Here is a 16,875-nt window from a genome sequence, read left to right as displayed (position 1 = left end):
AATAGATCAAAGGGCTACAAGATATCTTTAAACTAACTGCCATCTTCCATTCCTCACTCCTATCATTCACTGATCCCCTCATATAAGAGCATTTTGATAGTGATACTACTGATACTTGAGTCAAAATAATCATATATAAAGACCTTAAAAAAATTGCTCGACTAAAATTGACACTTTTTTGTAACTGAAATAGCAACATAGATCAAAAGACTGTAACTTAACCAATAAGAAAATGACTTGTTCAATTCTAAGCAGATGTGGAAAAAATGCCCATCAATATTCCTTAAGTAGTAGAAATTGCCCACTTGACTCAGATACGCAGGGAATGGCACGGAAACACTTTAATGGAATAAAATGAGGTCCACTGACCAATTCCGCAAAGAAACATGACTTCAAAGCAGAAAGAATTAGTTTCTGACTGAAAAGTAATTTCTGAAGTGGATTTACTGCCCATTATTAATTGCACCCTGGGCTTTCTCGCTCTCCAGCAGTCTGCTTCCTTTGATCTGAGAGATTAGACTAATTGCTACTGTAAGATGTTGCAAAGCACGCTCAACGGCTGAGCATGGAAATCTGTATTGAAATTAAACCTGTCAAGCTGCATGATGAAGCTGGAACAAACTCAAACCGAAGAGTGAGGCAGCCATTGGGCCTTTTAATTCAGCCTCATTGAAGTGTCAAATGATACAAGTATCTGACTTTGTGTGAATCAATGTTTTCTTTGGAATATAATGCTTACAATTCCAGGGATCAAAGGGATTAAGGAGAGCAAATCTGAATCATGATACTGATACTTCGACCTGTTGATGATTCCTTACTGCTCATTTGTTCGTCTTTCAGAAGTGCTTGCTGTGTTAGTCACCCAGTTTATTTCAACCGACAAGGCTGTCACACCTTGTGGATCATTTCTCACAATATCCCAAGGATACGAGGGAAGTTGCATTCTTTGCAACAAAATTATGAACTCATTCATGGTAAAGGTTTTTGTGGCATAATTTTTTTAAAAATCTTCTCGGTTGTTTTAATAAAGATTCTCTTCACATCTTTTCTCCTAACCTTTATTGACAATCGATGATGTTAAATTTATGGCATCTTATTGTTCTATTGGTAAGCTTACATTAACACTGCAATGAAGCTGCCATGAAAATCCCCTGGTCACCACACTCCGGCACCTGTTTGGGTACACTGAGGGAGAATTTAGCATAGTCAACGCACCCAACAGCGCTTCTTTCGGACTGTAGGAGAAAACTGGAGCACCCCAAAGAAACCCACACAGACAAGGAGAGAACGTGCAGACGCCGCACAGACAGTGACCTAAGCCAGGAATCGAACCCAGGTCCCTGGTGCTGTGAGGCAGCAGTGTTGGCCACTATTTGATCCCTTATGCTTGATTACCGTCTACTTCATTCTAAAACAAGAACACTGCCACCATCACCTCCTGCAATCGGTGTACACTGCTCTGGTCACCCTCTGTGAGACACTAGAAGGTAAAAAACAAGGTTGTTCTGATTAACATTAAGTTCCTCTGCAGCCTACAAGATGAGAGCTGGCCTTAAAATAGCAATGGAAAAATCTGTCTGTGCATTTGTTGCTACTGATTTTTTTTGTATGAATGTTGGAAAATCATTCTGATTAGGGAGCACGGGGCTTGAAATAAAAGCTACAAATATTTGTATAAGTGTGTGTATTTAAAATGTCAAATTGCAGCGCATTACCAAGATGAAATCTTTCTACGATAGCATAATTTATTTGAAGTATTGTCAAATCTGACTTAGTTACAATGCAAAGCTCCTCACTGTTCCTGCCCTGCGTACCCCCTGCTTTCAGCCTCCAAAGGACACTACAGCAAAAAGATTTTATTTTGTATTCCGCATTCTGACTTCCCATTGAACCTTAGAGTGAAAGCACAGAACTCCTGCTAAGTATGCTGAGGGTGTGGGTGGTTTGAATATGTGGACTTGTGCCCATTGTGGGGGTCTGGCTTAATGCTGCCCAAATCTTGTTTCAACAGCCATTGGAAAGAGAACACCATCACCCTGGCTGTCAGCCTGGATTAGATGGCAGCAAACGAAGAGCACTGGTAAACCCCACATCACACTGTTGGTGTACAAAGTGTGCCCAGAGCAACAACAGTGCATTAGTTCCATATTAACATGAGACCAACTTTATGAAGTAGAAGTAGCAATGGGTCTGATTGAAACTATGGTTGGAATTCTCCGACCTCACCCATGGCTGGAATTCTCCAGTCCCACTGATGTGAATTGAATTTGGCTGAGTGCCAAATTCTCCATTCTCACTGGCAGCGGCGGTGGGACATAAGAGATTGGAAAATTCCAGCCAATATGCCTGCTATACTCATAGTAGTACTGTTATTGTGGATTGTTCATCTTGACAGCATTTTCTATCATGATTCGTACACCCATTACTTTTTGCCTCTTGACCCTGCTGATGGAAGGACTTTTTTAAGCTCCAATGCACCAAATAAGGCTGAATCCAGACTTTACATCTTCAGTTACTCAGAGAAGTGAACAAAAAAGTGGAATGGATTTCGATCAAACCAACCTAATTTGTGTGGTGTGTTCCTCGATATATTAGTTGCCATCTCTGTTTCTACAGCTGGCATACACTGACCTTTTATAATGAAGTACATACTAGAGAATGGCAAGAAACAAAACTTCAGTTAAACTAAATATGTAATGGAGGGAAGATCAACAACACTTTTAATGTGGAGACAAAAATCCCAAGGCATCTCACAGAGATATAAAATAATTAAATCTGAGAAAGGAACAGAGGGATCTGTTGATAGAGTGTAAAGTAAGTCACAGGTAAGGCTTGCATTAACACTGCAATGAACTTACTGTGAAATTTCCCTACTCCCCACACTTTGGTGCCTGTTCGGATCAATAACCGTGGCAGCACAGTAGCACAATGGTTAGCACTGCGGCTTCACAGCTTCAGGGACCTGGGTTCAATTCCCGGCCTGGGTCACTGTGTGGAGTTTGCACATTCTCCTTGTGTCTGCATGGGTTTCCACTAGGTGCTCTGGTTTCCTCCCACAGTCCAAAGATGTGCGGGTTAGGTTGATTGGCCATGCTAAAATTGCCCCTTAGTGTCCAGGGATGCAGAGGTTAGAGGAATTAGTGGGTAAAATATGTAGGGATATGGGGGTAGGGCCTGGGTGGGATTGTGGTCGGTGCAGACTTGATGGGCCGAAGGGCCTCTTTCTGCACTGTAGGCTTCTATGATTCTAACCAGCGTATCTTTCAGACTGTGGGAGAAAACTAGAGCACCTGGAGGAAACCCATGCAGATATGGGGAGAATGTGCAAGCTTCACACAGACAGTGACCCAAGCTGGGAATCAAACCCAGGTCCCTGGCACTGTGAGGTAGCAGTGCTAACCACTGTGCCACCGTGCCATCCAACTTCTGACAATACAGTGACGGGGGTAAGGTAAAGTCATCTAGATGACCACAGACTGACTCGTGGTGATTTAACCTGCGGATTACCACGCGTAAAGGCAGGAGCAAGATTAAGATGCCTTCACAAATAACTTCAACCAGTACAGGAATTGAACCTGCACTGCTGCTATTGCTCTGCATCACAAACCAGCTGCTCAGCCAACTGAGCTAATGGCCCTCAGTAGAGGAAGCTAATAGTTGGGCCAAATGGCCCATTTCTGTGCTTGAAGTTGTATGTAGCATTTGCAGGGTGAATTTTCCCATTCTGCCCACCACAGGAATCATAGCAGGCAAAGGGCAGACCATGAAAAGGAATTTTCCAGTTTCAAGACGAGTGTGGTCAGAAAATCCCGTCCACTGTTGGATTTCCAAATGGAAAATATCGTCCATCAAAGATGACACATGCTGTGAAATGCAACATTGAAACATTTAATTTTTTTAAAAATAATTTGATCAGTTTTCCTTACAAGCTAAAAGCTACTATAAAAAGTGAGGAGTAAAGCTCCATTAGTCATAAGTATCAAAGACTGCAATGTTTTCCCTTTCCTTCCTTAGCCTAAAAAAAAGTGTAGGCAATATTTGCTGATTGCTACCGACAGTCCTATAATCGAAGCAAAGTCATCTGGACTGATTCAAACTTCCATCGAGCATGAGGCTGTCAGTCTAAGGTCCTGCCTTATGTGGCTCTGGTTGTGAGAGTGGGACAGATCAACCTACAACAAGTATATAATTGGAGCTGCTCCTTCATCTACCCACTGGGAGAAGTGTTGGATGTCACCATCAGCTTTCCCTTCCTCCTCCAAACAATTTGGGTGGTAAGGTTTGTTCCCCAGCAGAAGCTAAATGCTTGTTGTGTCGTGCTTAAGAAAATAAATCTGCCTGCTCAAGTGTAGTTTTTGCCAATGGGTCTTTTCCTCCCACTGTGTTGTTTGAAGCTTTATTTAATCTACAGCACGATTAGAGAATGCTTGGTATAACTATCAGTGTTACATTTACTTTCTCCCTTATGAGTTTCCAAATGGTCTGTACGTCTGTTATTTTCTTGCTCTCCCATCTTCAGGTGGAAAAGCCTCTTTAAGCTCCTATGCATTGAATAAGGCTGTTTCTAGCTCATCATTTGTTAAAAGCTCTGGTTTGACTGCACAGTGAAACAGATTAAAGTGACCTATTTAATACATACTGAGTGGCAGGAAGGCTGTTGCTCTGGTGCCTCATTCCGTGATGTTAACTGCATGTGTGTAAGTTCCAGCTATAATTGTAACTGTTTTGTCACCTATATTTACAGGTACAAATCATATACCTAGACACAAAATATTGGGATGAGAGTCTTCAAAGTTTTTGGTTTTGTGTCCTTGCTCTCTGGATCACTTCTGCTGCAGTTTTGCTGACTATTGCACAGGATGGTAGTCGAGTCAAATGCTGTCTCACAGGTTGAATACAACAGTAATGGATGATTTGTGATGGAGTTGATGCTGCTTTCATTTTGCATCTAATGTTTAATTCTGCTATCAGCTATATACCATAGCTTTGAAACTGCATGGTTACAAAGAATTACTTATTCAATTCAAGGCCTGAAGCAGACTGTCAGGCCAAATGGTCTATATTGGTCATGAGCCTCCCTTACCCTACTTTCTCTCTCCCTACCAGAACCTACTTTGTTTCCTTTTTCCCTCATGCACCTACCTAGCTTCCCCTTATATAGATCTATGTGACATGTGACAGCATATTCCACAATGTTATCACCCTCTGGGCACAGAGATTTATCCTGAATTCCTTATTGAACTTATCAGTGACTATCTTAAATTTATGGCCCCTAGTTTTGATGTCCCGAGTTACTTTCTATTCTTGATACTGGGCACTATTTATAGCACGTACCTCGTTGTGTGCTTCATCTCCTCACTTACCCCCTGCCTTTCAAGGGAAATGTAGTAATTGAGGCAGATTATACTTTCCTGCAGAAAATAACTAGTCTCACACTTATGAACCTCAAGATAGAAACGCAATATGGAAAGCATTGCATTTATGTTGTGCCTTTCACAAACTCAGGACATTTCATGGACGGTCTACAGAGAATGCACGCTTGAAGTGCAGTCATTATAATAACGCAGGAAATGCGGCAGCCATATTGAATAAATAAATGGCCCGTAAACAACAACATGGTCATGATCAAATGATCTGTTTGTTTTTGTGATGTTGATTGAGGGATAAATATTGCCCAGCACACTGAGGATGACATCCTTGGGGCTCTTCTTCAAACTTTGCCATGTGGTTCCTGAGAGGGAACACTATGTCAATGGTTGAGCCGAAGTACTGAGATGTGATTTGAAGCACAAAGGTGCATTGAAGTGTATAAGTAGTTATGAAGATGTGCTTTATGCCAAATATTGGTTTTTAATCCGCTGGCTGGAAAGTTGAAATGCAGTTTTAAAAATAAACTTTTTAAAAACACAGAAGAAAAAGTGACTTGAACTCACAGTCCAAGATAGCTAACGCCAATTTGCATTCAATACATTCCATATTTAAATTAATTCATTCATCAAAAACAATGACTTGTGGGAATGTGAAGGACTCACATCTGTTTCATTAGCAAGGCCTCTGTGGCGATCACTTAAGGTATTCAACTGTTGGAGATGGACTATTAAGACTTGCTTGGACAATGTGGCTAAATTGGCTTCCAGACATGAGTTAATCACGATATCTTTGGAATACATGGACGATACTTTTTTGTGAATTCCTCAGTGGTTGGCGAAGAAAGGTCACATGACAAGCCAACCCTTTGTATGTTTTTGGCACATATTTTTGCAGCAGAACTGTTGACAAGTAAAGTAGGGAGATGACAGAAGTGGGGTCCAGCATTTTTCTTCAATCCACTTGTAAGCTTCAAGCCATGTTTTCTGACAGTGATCATCCTGCTGCAGACAGAGGTTTCTTAAAACACTCCAACCTAACACTACTGTCTCTCAACAAGCAACCAACTCCATTGTCTGCATTTTAAATTGGAATTACTCAGAACAGCCAATTCAACTTGACACCAGCTACTTCAACAATGCTATAGGTAGCATTTTTTGAATGGGGAGTTTCTCTTCCTGCCATCTGAGGACTCAGATACTGGCTGCCCTGTAGTCATTTAACACCCCAAGTCGCATCCATTGCTGGTGGCAGGACTTCTGCCCCTTCCTCAGGAAGAAGTCCCACCTTAGAGCATTGCTAGCCATAGTTATATCTGAAAGTTATATCGTCACAGCAGCAGTAGAAGGACCGAGACTGCAAACAGTGCTGAGACTAAGGACAGGATTTTACCAGCACGCCTGTGAGGCTTGGAAAACGGCATTCTCCGTTGCCCTCAGGCGGGATCGCACGAACCTTGAGCAGATGTGCTGGTAAAATTTTGCCGTAAACTCTGGCAATCCAGGATCAGGTAAGTTTTGGAGGGTCTCAGACAGGGGAGATGAGGCTTGGGATTATGGGCAGAAGGGGAGGGGGGCGGTGGGATTGGTGGACAGACTAATGGGGGAGGAAAGACCAGCAGGGGCAAGACCTTTAGGAGTGACCTGCCTTCCTGCCAGATGCATGAACAGAGTTACTTACATCCCAACCCTCTCCGAACTACTTCTGCAGGAATATTGAGGATGAGTGGGAAATGACCCTTGAGCAGTCATTAATTGCCCACTTGGGCTCCTCAATTTGGGCAAGGGGCCAAGCCCTGGCCCATTGAGTGTGTATTTTGTATGCTGTGTGTGCATTGTTATTTTACTTAGTTTTATTGTCCTTAACCGATCTAACTTTCTTTGTTCAACTCAAGAAAGGCTACCCTAGTGGTTCTTTTACCTTCACAATGTGGAAATAATTAAGCTCTTGGGAAATTGGCAAAAGTATATGCTTCTGAAGAAAGATCCTCGTTGTGGTGAAATGAGGAGAGGGCAAGGAGGGAAGCCTTTTATCCCCTTCATCACCTGGTTGTAACCCAGCAGTTTAATGTTGGCTGTAACGCTGGTTCCAGGTACATGGGTCTTTTACCTTTATACATCAAGCACAGCTGCTTTAGCAAACTGTGATTCAAACTGATTTTTGGAATGGGCAAATGTGTGCAACTGAGGTTTTGTCTGTGAACAACTCACCACTGACTCACATTTTCTCTCGTAGGACGCTTACTCTGCCCGAGTACAGTGGATGAACATTTCCATTGTCTGGAGGAGGATCATTACAAATTCTGTTGTGTAACCAGTTGGCTGCTTGCCTCGGCCTTTCTTAAAAAAATACATTCAACTTCGGTCTGTTGGAGGCAGTTTTGTGCCTATACTCTTAAACAATACACACACTGCTGACGTATCTTGTACAGTTATTTCCATTTGAAATAAAAGCATTCATAAAAAAAAGGCTTTCATCCATTCCGACTGCAATGCTAATCTTTCTCAGCATTTTACTGAGTGGGTTTTAGAGACTTTAAGATCTAACGGGTAAAGATTCTGATAAACTTCTCCTTGGTGTAGACCAGGAGCCCAGAGCTCACCCCTGGCTTGTTCCTCTCCGCTCATTCTAATTTAGCTGAGGGATTTTCCCAAAGTGTCAGGCTTTGACTCAAAACCGGCATGTGGTTCTCCAGCTACACAGCATGGTTTTTTAGTCCAGATCTTCACCCTCTCTGGGGAAACTAAATCAGCAGGCAGGGATTACTCCAGCCAGCAAGACTGTTGCCATGAAGATCGGGGTACCATTTATAAACCCCATCCCCCTTGCAGACATCAGGGTGACCCCTCCACTCCCCACTCCCGACCCCGGCCACCTCCCACCACCACCATCTCAGGGCCACTCTCTCCACCTCTCAGACATCAGCTCTTCCCAACACACACAAACAGAACCCCTTATATAGGTTCATAGTGTCTAAGGAGCACAGATTTATGTTTGTTTTGTGTCACAGCTGCATTTAAAAGGGTGGTGTGTCAGTATTTGGAAGTGGAGTAAATTAAGTATTTTATAGCAAGCGAGAATATCGCGCTCTGAACTTGAATGAATGATGTTGGTTATCTGCTAATAATTTGTTGTTTCCTCAAAAAGTTAACAAGCAAAAAGGAATAAATCTGCATTGATATACATCCTCAAAATACTCCAAATGCTTCACATACAATGAATGTTTTCAAAGTGCAGGGATGGTTGTAGGCAAACGTGGAAAGACATTTTGTGCCTAACCTCCTTAAAAACCACATTGGGAATAATAATATGAATATTTATGTAGTGTTAGTTAAGAGAACAGTTGTCTTCTAATAGAATCTTGCGCTCTCTAACCAACAAAAGGAGAAGTTGTGTAGTTGGGTCTGAATCATAACATAGCACCCAATTTTGAGAGTTTTGATTGAACAATTTTGAAAATGTGCATACAAATTGTATATTGGCCTCTTATACAATGATGTCTCCAAACAAAGTATTTAAAGTTGTCTTTTTCGATGGCAGTCTTTTTCAGTGATCATTTTTGACAGTTACTAAATAGAGTTCAAGAGAACATGGATAAATTGGAGATGTGATGGATCCATCATTGATAACAACATGAGATAGGTGACATTGTGGTTCAGTCTGTTTTAGTGTATGAACCATTTTTTGTGGCAGGTAAGAATTTATAAAAAACTTTTCATGGAACAAGATCTTTACCAGACCCAGCTTGGGTCCTGTGTTATTTGCTGCATCCTATTTCCATAGTTAGTTAGCTGATGATCTAATCATTTTCCTATATGTTGCACTGATCAATCCATGTCATTGAGGGGCAAATAATTACACTAAAAGTTTTTTTTTGCAATAAACATATATGAGACTTGTTCCTGAATGGATTGACAATTAAAAGGTAATGGAAAGTATTAGATGTATTGCAAACAAAGCAAGTTCTTTATGGAACTAATTGTAAAGAATGATGTCTAGAATATACTTGGCTCTCTACACACCGTAGTTAACAATACCCCCTGAAGAACTGTCTCACACAACAGCTCTAAGTCTTTACTTTCAATTTATTCCAGCAAGAAACAATGTCCTATTGTTTCCAGTGATGAATGCCTGCTTTGTCGCATTTTCGAGTGCTTGCTCTTTTTAAATTCAGAAGCTTAACATGTTTTGATTTCTTAAGACAATAGATTCCATCTTCAATTCACACATTAGTTTAAATGGCAATTGTGTTAGACATTGCATTAAAACATTCATTCGACGCTGTGATAATGAGCAGTATGCTGCTGACTAATACTTCAATGTAACTGAAATTCACTTCTATTCTTACAGGTTACTATTAACATACGTCACTGCTTAAAAGTCCCTTTTTCTCATGCCATGTCTGGGGAAGGGGAAAACACAGTAAGGAGTCTCACAACACCAGGTTAAAGTCCAGCAGGTTTATTTGGTAGGAAACGCCACTAGCTTTTCCCCTTCGTCAGGTAAGTGGGGAGTTCTGCTCACAAACTCCCCACTCACCTGACGAAAGGGCAAAGCTCCGAAAGCTAGTGGCGTTTGCTACCAAATAAACCTGTTGGACCTTAACCTGGTGTTGTGAGACTTCTTACTGTGTTTACCCCAGTCCAACACCAGCATCTCCACATCATGAGGAAGGAAATACAGGAAGAGGGAAACCACACACAAGCCTTTATTCATTTTGCCAATTTCTTTGTCCTCTTCTTTGGCAAGGCGTAAGGTGTGGGATTTTACTGCTGTTTGGTTTTGTGACACCTGTCCCAAGTGCCCATTCTGCATGAGTTGATTGACGCACTGAGTGTTTCAGCCACAGAGGAAAAGACTGCTGAGGGCAACCCTGTCTTGCTTAATATCCACAATCGGACTAACCACTGGGGTTTATTGGAAGCTGATCCAGAGTGGACAATTCTACATATTTGGCTATCCCTAGCCCCAAAAGACTAAAGCTAACTCTAACCATTACTAACCAAAACTCCATTGATATAGATTATTCCCCGATTCCTATCTCCCCATAGTGCTCCAAGACTATTAACGGGTGGGATTCAAGTTACCATATGACATCAACATCTAGGGTGGCACAGTGGTTAGCATTGCTGCTTCGCAGTGCCAGGGACCCAGATTCAATTCTGGCCTTCGGTACTGTCAGTCTGGAGTTTAATCATTCTCTCTGCATCTGCGTGGGTTTCCTGTGGGTGCTCCGGTTTCCTCCCACGGGTTAGGTTGATTGGCCATCATAAATTTACCCTTAGTGACAGGGGGATTAGCAATGTGATTACACTGGGATACAAAGATAGGGCCTGGATGGGATTGTCAGACCCCACTTGGAGTACTGTGCATAGTTCTGGTCACCTCACTACAAGACAGATGTGGAAGATATTGAGAGGGTGCAGAGGAGATTTACAAGGATGTTGCCTGGATTGGGAGGCATGCTTTATGAGGATAGGTTGAGGGAGCTAGGTCTCTTCTCCCTGGAGAGATGAAGAATTAGAGGCGACCTGACAGAGGTTTGTAAAATGTTGAGAGGTATAGATAGGGTGGATTCTCGGAGGCTATTTCCCAGGGCTGAAATGGTCGCTACGAGAGGACACAGGTTTAAGGTGCTAGGGAGCAGGTACAGAGGAGATGTCAGGGGTAAGTTTTTCACTCAGAGGGTGGTGAGTGAGTGGAATTGGCTGCCGTCGGTGGTGGTAGAGGCGAACTCACTGGGGTCTTTTAAAAGACTTCTGGATGAGTACATGGGATTTAATGAGATTGAGAGTTATAGATAGGCCTGGTAGGTATGGATATGATCAGCGCAACTTGTGGACCAAAGGGCCTGATTGTGCTGTAGTGTTCTATGTTATCTGTGCAGGCTCAATGGGCTGAATGGCCTCCTTCTGCACTGTAGGAATTCTATGGTTGTACGATCATTGCTTTATGCCATGCTACTAAACCTACTCTCACTTCTGATTATTAAGTGTGGATCTGATTATTTAGCCTTGTAAAGCTTCGTGTTTACTTTAATCTGGATGAAGAAATAAGTCAGAATTTGTGCCCCAAGTAATAAATTTAAAATTGAGCTTTGTCTGTAAGTAATACTTAGCTATAAAAATAGTTTTGTCAGACCTGTTTCTGTTTTAAACATAAGAAACTTATGTTTAAAACAGGTGTCTAAAAACTCATGATAAATCCCACCAATAGATTTTTGTTAGCAAGAACTGAGATTTAATAACAGGCTGAAGCCTTCTATTTTCATGTGTGGTAACTTTTTTTATGTTCAATTCAAGGGGGAAAATTGAAAGATGTAATATAAAGAAGGTACCCTATAATGATGCTTCAAAAGGTTTTGTATATGAAAAAGCATTCCTCGTTACTAACATATTGCACTGGAAATCAAAATACCAGATGTTGCATGATGCACCAGATGTTTTTACTTTGAAAATTCAAGAATTTTGACAAGGTGGCAATTGATGGCACAACTCAGGCACAAAGGCGTGGTTTTTTAGATTAGTACCCAGATTTAGACAACCTGTAAACTGATGGCATCCTAATTTCGACAACTGCTTGTTTCTCTTTTACTTTCCTCATCTATTGCTGTTCTTTTCTGTGTTTGGGGATCCGAGTGGTTGTCATAATCAGACGTTGCATGGTCACGTGAGACTTCTGGGGATGGTTGTCACTGCCCTTTTATGGGTTGCCCCATAGTCAGCGTCATGAGCCATGTCCAATGGTGATTATAAACCAATGATTATAAAAGCAGAAAGTGCTGGAAAAACTCAGCATGTCTGGCAATATCTGCGGTGAGAGAAACAGAGTTAACGTCTTGAGTCCAATATGACTCTTCCAAAGAATCATATTGGACTCAATGTGTTAACTCTCTTCTTTCCATTGATGTTATCAGACTTGCTGAGTTTCTTTCCTGCACTTTCTGCTTTTATTTCCAATCTCTAACATCTGCAGTATTTAGATTTCTTGTTTATATGGCAGAACAAGTGAATTTTCAACAGAAGAGCAAGAACCCCAAGGGACAACGGCTGTTTATGCTGAGGCTCCTTCAGGAAAAGGATTTGTATTTCCTTTAAGTATGCATGAGGAAGGCAACAGGAAGCTACCTCCTGTTTCTTTCCTCATTGCTTGTTGAGATTTGAAATGGGAGGCTCTTCTGAGCAACTCAAGAGGAAAGCATAAGTTGTGAAATAATGAGCAGAGGACCTACCCTCGGTAGGTCACTACCACGTCACGAGTAGGGGATTTCATTTCATTCTCATTGTTCATTGTATCTCTTTTTCCCTCCACCCAACTCTTTTTTTCCCCCCTCATTCTCACTTGTCTCTCCCCTCCCTTGCTTTGTCATCCTCTGCCCGCACCAACCCTCACCATTTTCCAATGTAGTCTCCAGAATTGGTCTTTTTGAGTCATTGATTTTCTTCCTCTTCCTGTTCCACATACTGTGTTAAAAGACTTTGTATCATTTTGTCACACGTGGGACACTATAGATGAGCAATCTGTCCTACAAATGAGCTAGTTGAGAATGATGAAGCCAAATGTTCGACTAAGAGCTGAATGAAGAACAAAACGATCCAGCCGTACATTCCTAAAACACATTTGCCTCCTTTACAGTTTTCCAGACATAATTACTTCCTGCCAGCATTGTAGCAAATTGGTGAGGATTGAAATAAAGAAACATAGTGACCTACAAAGATTTACAATGAAAATCAAAACAGTCCTATCAAGTCTTTATTCAATTTACTCTGAAGGCAACTAGTACGGAAGAGTAAAAACTTACATTGAAAACAAAAACCCTTTTCCATTATTTTCACAGTTGTTTACAGGCTCATTTCACTTGGTTCCGTTATCTGGTCTCATTCCACATGCAGCCTATCTTTTCCTTTGATTTCTGAAAGGAGAAATAAAGAAAAATTTAGCAGCATGTTATATTAAAAGCATATCTGTAATTAATTTGTTTTAAAACAGCTGCAAATCTGTGTTCCCATCCCAAGTAGTCAGTGAATGCTACCAATTACTGAAAAAAATTCTGGGATGGGATTCTCAGGAGGCAGAGTCACTTTGCCAATGGCTGCTAATGGGATAGAGCCATAGAGATTTACAGCAATGGAAACGGGCCCTTCGGCCCAACTTGTCCCATGCTGCCCAGCTTTTACCATTTAAGCTAATCCCAGTTGCTGGCGTTTGGCCCATGTCCCTCGATACCAATCTTACACATGTAACTGTCTAAATGCTTTTTAAAAAGACAAAATTGTACCCGCAGTCCCATCGATATCTACAGTGTTTTACATGACATGCTGGCCCTGCCACCAGGGAACCCACCGCAAGGGGGCCAGGGATCGCCTTCGGCAGGCATGTGCGGGGAGGGCTGAAAAATCCTGCCCTCTATGTTACTTCAAGAAGCAGGAGTGGCACATCTTTTGCACATTAGTGTTTTAGGCTTTCCTACCTTTCCGCTGCCCAGATATCTGATATGATCATCCTGAGATACGGCAAATAAAACTGACAATTATGATCCTAAAGTACTCTTCAGCCAACCAGAAACAATCCTACTGTATGTCTTCATGGCGGCATGGTGGCACAATGGTTAGCACTGCTGCCTCACAGTGCCAGGAACCCAGGTTCAATACCAGCCTCAGGTCACTGTCTGTGTGGAGTTTGTACATTCTCCCCATGTCTGCATGGGTTTGCTCAGGTTTCCTCCCACAGTCCAAAGATGTACAGGTTAGGTTGATTCGACATGCTAAATTGCCCCTTAGTGTCAGGGGGATTAGGAGGATTAACATGTGGGGTTACAGGAATAGGATCTGGATGGGATTGTCGATGCAGACGCAGTGCGCTGAATGGCCTTGTTCTGCACTGTAGGGATTTTAGGATTCTATTTCTATGATTCGTAAGGTGGCAAGGAAGCAAGAGACAGAGACTGGGCCATTTCTGCTCACAGGATTATGTTACATTTCGCATTATTAAATTTCCCATTCTATGTAGGAAATTTCAGACTTTTGAGTTTACCCAGACAGTTATGTATTTTTTTAAGTCGAATTTCATCTTTCTATCTGATGTGAAAATATTTCACAATTCCCTCAAAATATCCACAATAATCCTGAACCTTCCCCCACAAACACAGTAAATATTTCAGCAGATATTATAATGAGTTGCTGAGATTTTTTATTCCTTGTTGGCTGATTGTTTGAAGTTCATGTTTTCAGGTTTTATCAGAATTTTTTAAAAATAGCAAATGCCTCTGGTAAAAATCTTCCAGGTTGTTTAGTCACACACCATTTCTTTCAAAAGCTTACTGAGAAAGATGGGTAAAATGGATTGGTCTGTTTTGCAGGATTAAAGTAACATCTCTGTGGTTAGTTATTAGGGTAGTGGCATTGTGGTTCAACAGCATTGTGGGGCAACGCACAGCACATGGACTGCAGTGATTCAAAAAGGCAGCTCACCACCACCTTCTCAAGGGCAACTAGGGATGGGCAACAAATGCTGGCCAGTCAGCGACACCCATGTCCCACGAATGAAAAAAAAAATCAAGGTGGTTCCACTCATTGGATTTGGATACAGGAGATGTGTTTATCCGCTTTTGAAAATTGGCTGCTTATTACAGATATCAGCTGCCAACAACCAAGGCAAGTAATAGTTCGGTAGGTTTAAATCAATGAGAGTTTTGTTGCACATTGCGTCAAGTATTGAATCAAATACAATTCATTCAAATAACCCTACGTGCCCCTCTATCTCTGTAAGAACAAAACTGTCCTAATGCTGATATTGCTATCCTATTCCTATCACTCCCTATGCAGCTAAATCCTAACGCTGTATCCATTTGGTATTCTGATCTGTCATATTCATTAAATCTAACCACAAAATTATTGTTCTGTTCATCCTGAGTATGTTAGGAAACAACTACTGAAACACTGTGATAAATTGATGGGATTAGAATCTTCCAGAACATGTTGCTACATCAATGAAAAGTCATTGTGTTAGTTTACTTTGTTTCACAAAAGATGCTCATGACACTGTGCAGTGAGAGTTATTTTCTTCTTCTCAATATTTTTATTGAAAATAAATGATGCATGATGCTGAGATCAAGAACAGAAATTCTACACTATTTTCAGTGAATGTATGGTATTGGAGCCATGCAGGGTGCACGGCAGCACAATGGTTAGCACTGCCTTGCAGCACCAGGCACCTGTGTTCGATTCCTGGCTTGGGTTAATGTCTCTGCAGAGTTTGCACATTCTCCCCGTATCTGTGTGGGTTTCCTCCCACAGTCCAAAGATATGCAGGTTAGGTAGATTGCCCATGTCAAATTGCCCTTTAGTGTCCCAAGATGTGCAGGTTAGGGGATTAGTGGGATAAATATACAGGGTTGTGGGGATAGGATAGGAGGTGGGCCTGGGTAAGAAGCTCTGTTAGAGAGTCAGTGCAGACTTGATGGCCCAAATGGCCTTCCTCTGCACTTTATGGGATCTAATGGCAGGATTTTACAGCCTTGCCATCCCGAAAACGTAAAATCCTGCCCAAGGTCAACAGACCCTTGCCTGCTGCAATTCCCGTGTCAGGTGGGACGGCAAAATTCTGGCTGATGACTCTATGGAACTCTATGATTCAAGAGAGGGAAAGAAATTAAGGCCACAACTTTCTTAGTGCTATCCAGTGGGGAATGTATAACTTCACCAAACAGGATATCTTCCATGTTTAGGTTACTTTTTTCCAGACAGGAAAGGTCATAATTGTTTTCCTGCCAAGACTCCAGTTAAAATTGTATAGGAGATCCTACTGATGTAAAAGTTGGATAGATCACAATGGCCCCAGCCTGTTCTCAGCCTCCTCTACCTGCAAAATGCTGGAGCGGAACATCGCAGTCAGGCTTTGAGTAGGTAAGTATCACGTTCACTTCTAACTGCCCACCTGTCAGGTGGGTGGGAGTAAAATACAACCCCTCCCTTTTGAGACTTTATACTGAGGATATGGATCAAAGGTCCCAATTACTCACCCTGGTGTGATTGAAGTTGCAATGTTGCACAGGGTGCAAACAAGATCTGACTGTAATGATAAATTACTGAAGCTAAGCCAGTGGTGACTCATTTTAGGAAAGGTTCAAATAGCAGAAGGCACAGCAGATGTATTCTCTGCAGACTCTTGTACATGTGCCTGTTCCCAGAGACCTCTTTTGCTCCTTTGGAACCGCGACAGCGCTCAGGTGCTGGGACTGACAGCCAAGGCAAGCTGCATGGCCTCAGGGATATACTGGCTCCACACGGGCAGCACTCCAGAGGCACTTCAAGCAAACCCGAGACAGTGTGTCTGCAGCAAAATAAAAAACAGCAACAAGGGGCTCAGCTGCAGCCGATACCATCAAACGCCGACTGTCTACAGCCCGGAGTCATTTACTAGGTGTGGGATTGCTGCAGATTGAAAATGGAGACTCGCGGAAGTTTCAAGTGTCTGTGGCTTGCTGCTTTTGATAATTTTAGACCCCCT

At 42.0% G+C, this 16,875-nt stretch overlaps 1 long non-coding RNA gene across 3 annotated transcripts in view; it reads right to left on the bottom strand.

Moving 5' to 3' along the window:
• LOC145347887 (uncharacterized) overlaps window positions 1-16,875 on the bottom strand; it is a 75,564-nt gene that overhangs the window by 14,086 nt on the left and 44,603 nt on the right. For all 3 annotated transcript variants that reach the window (XR_013887871.1, XR_013887872.1, XR_013887870.1), the window contains exon 3: window positions 13,169-13,279. This is a non-coding gene — a long non-coding RNA (uncharacterized LOC145347887). The remainder of the gene's footprint in view (window positions 1-13,168; window positions 13,280-16,875) is intronic.

Source organism: Carcharhinus amblyrhynchos, chromosome 9 (genome assembly GCF_965287045.1).
Source record: "Carcharhinus amblyrhynchos chromosome 9, sCarAmb.v2.hapA, whole genome shotgun sequence".
Lineage (NCBI taxonomy): Eukaryota > Metazoa > Chordata > Chondrichthyes > Carcharhiniformes > Carcharhinidae > Carcharhinus > Carcharhinus amblyrhynchos.
Note: the sequence above shows the minus strand (reverse complement) of the source record. Positions and strands in the feature narration are given on the sequence as shown.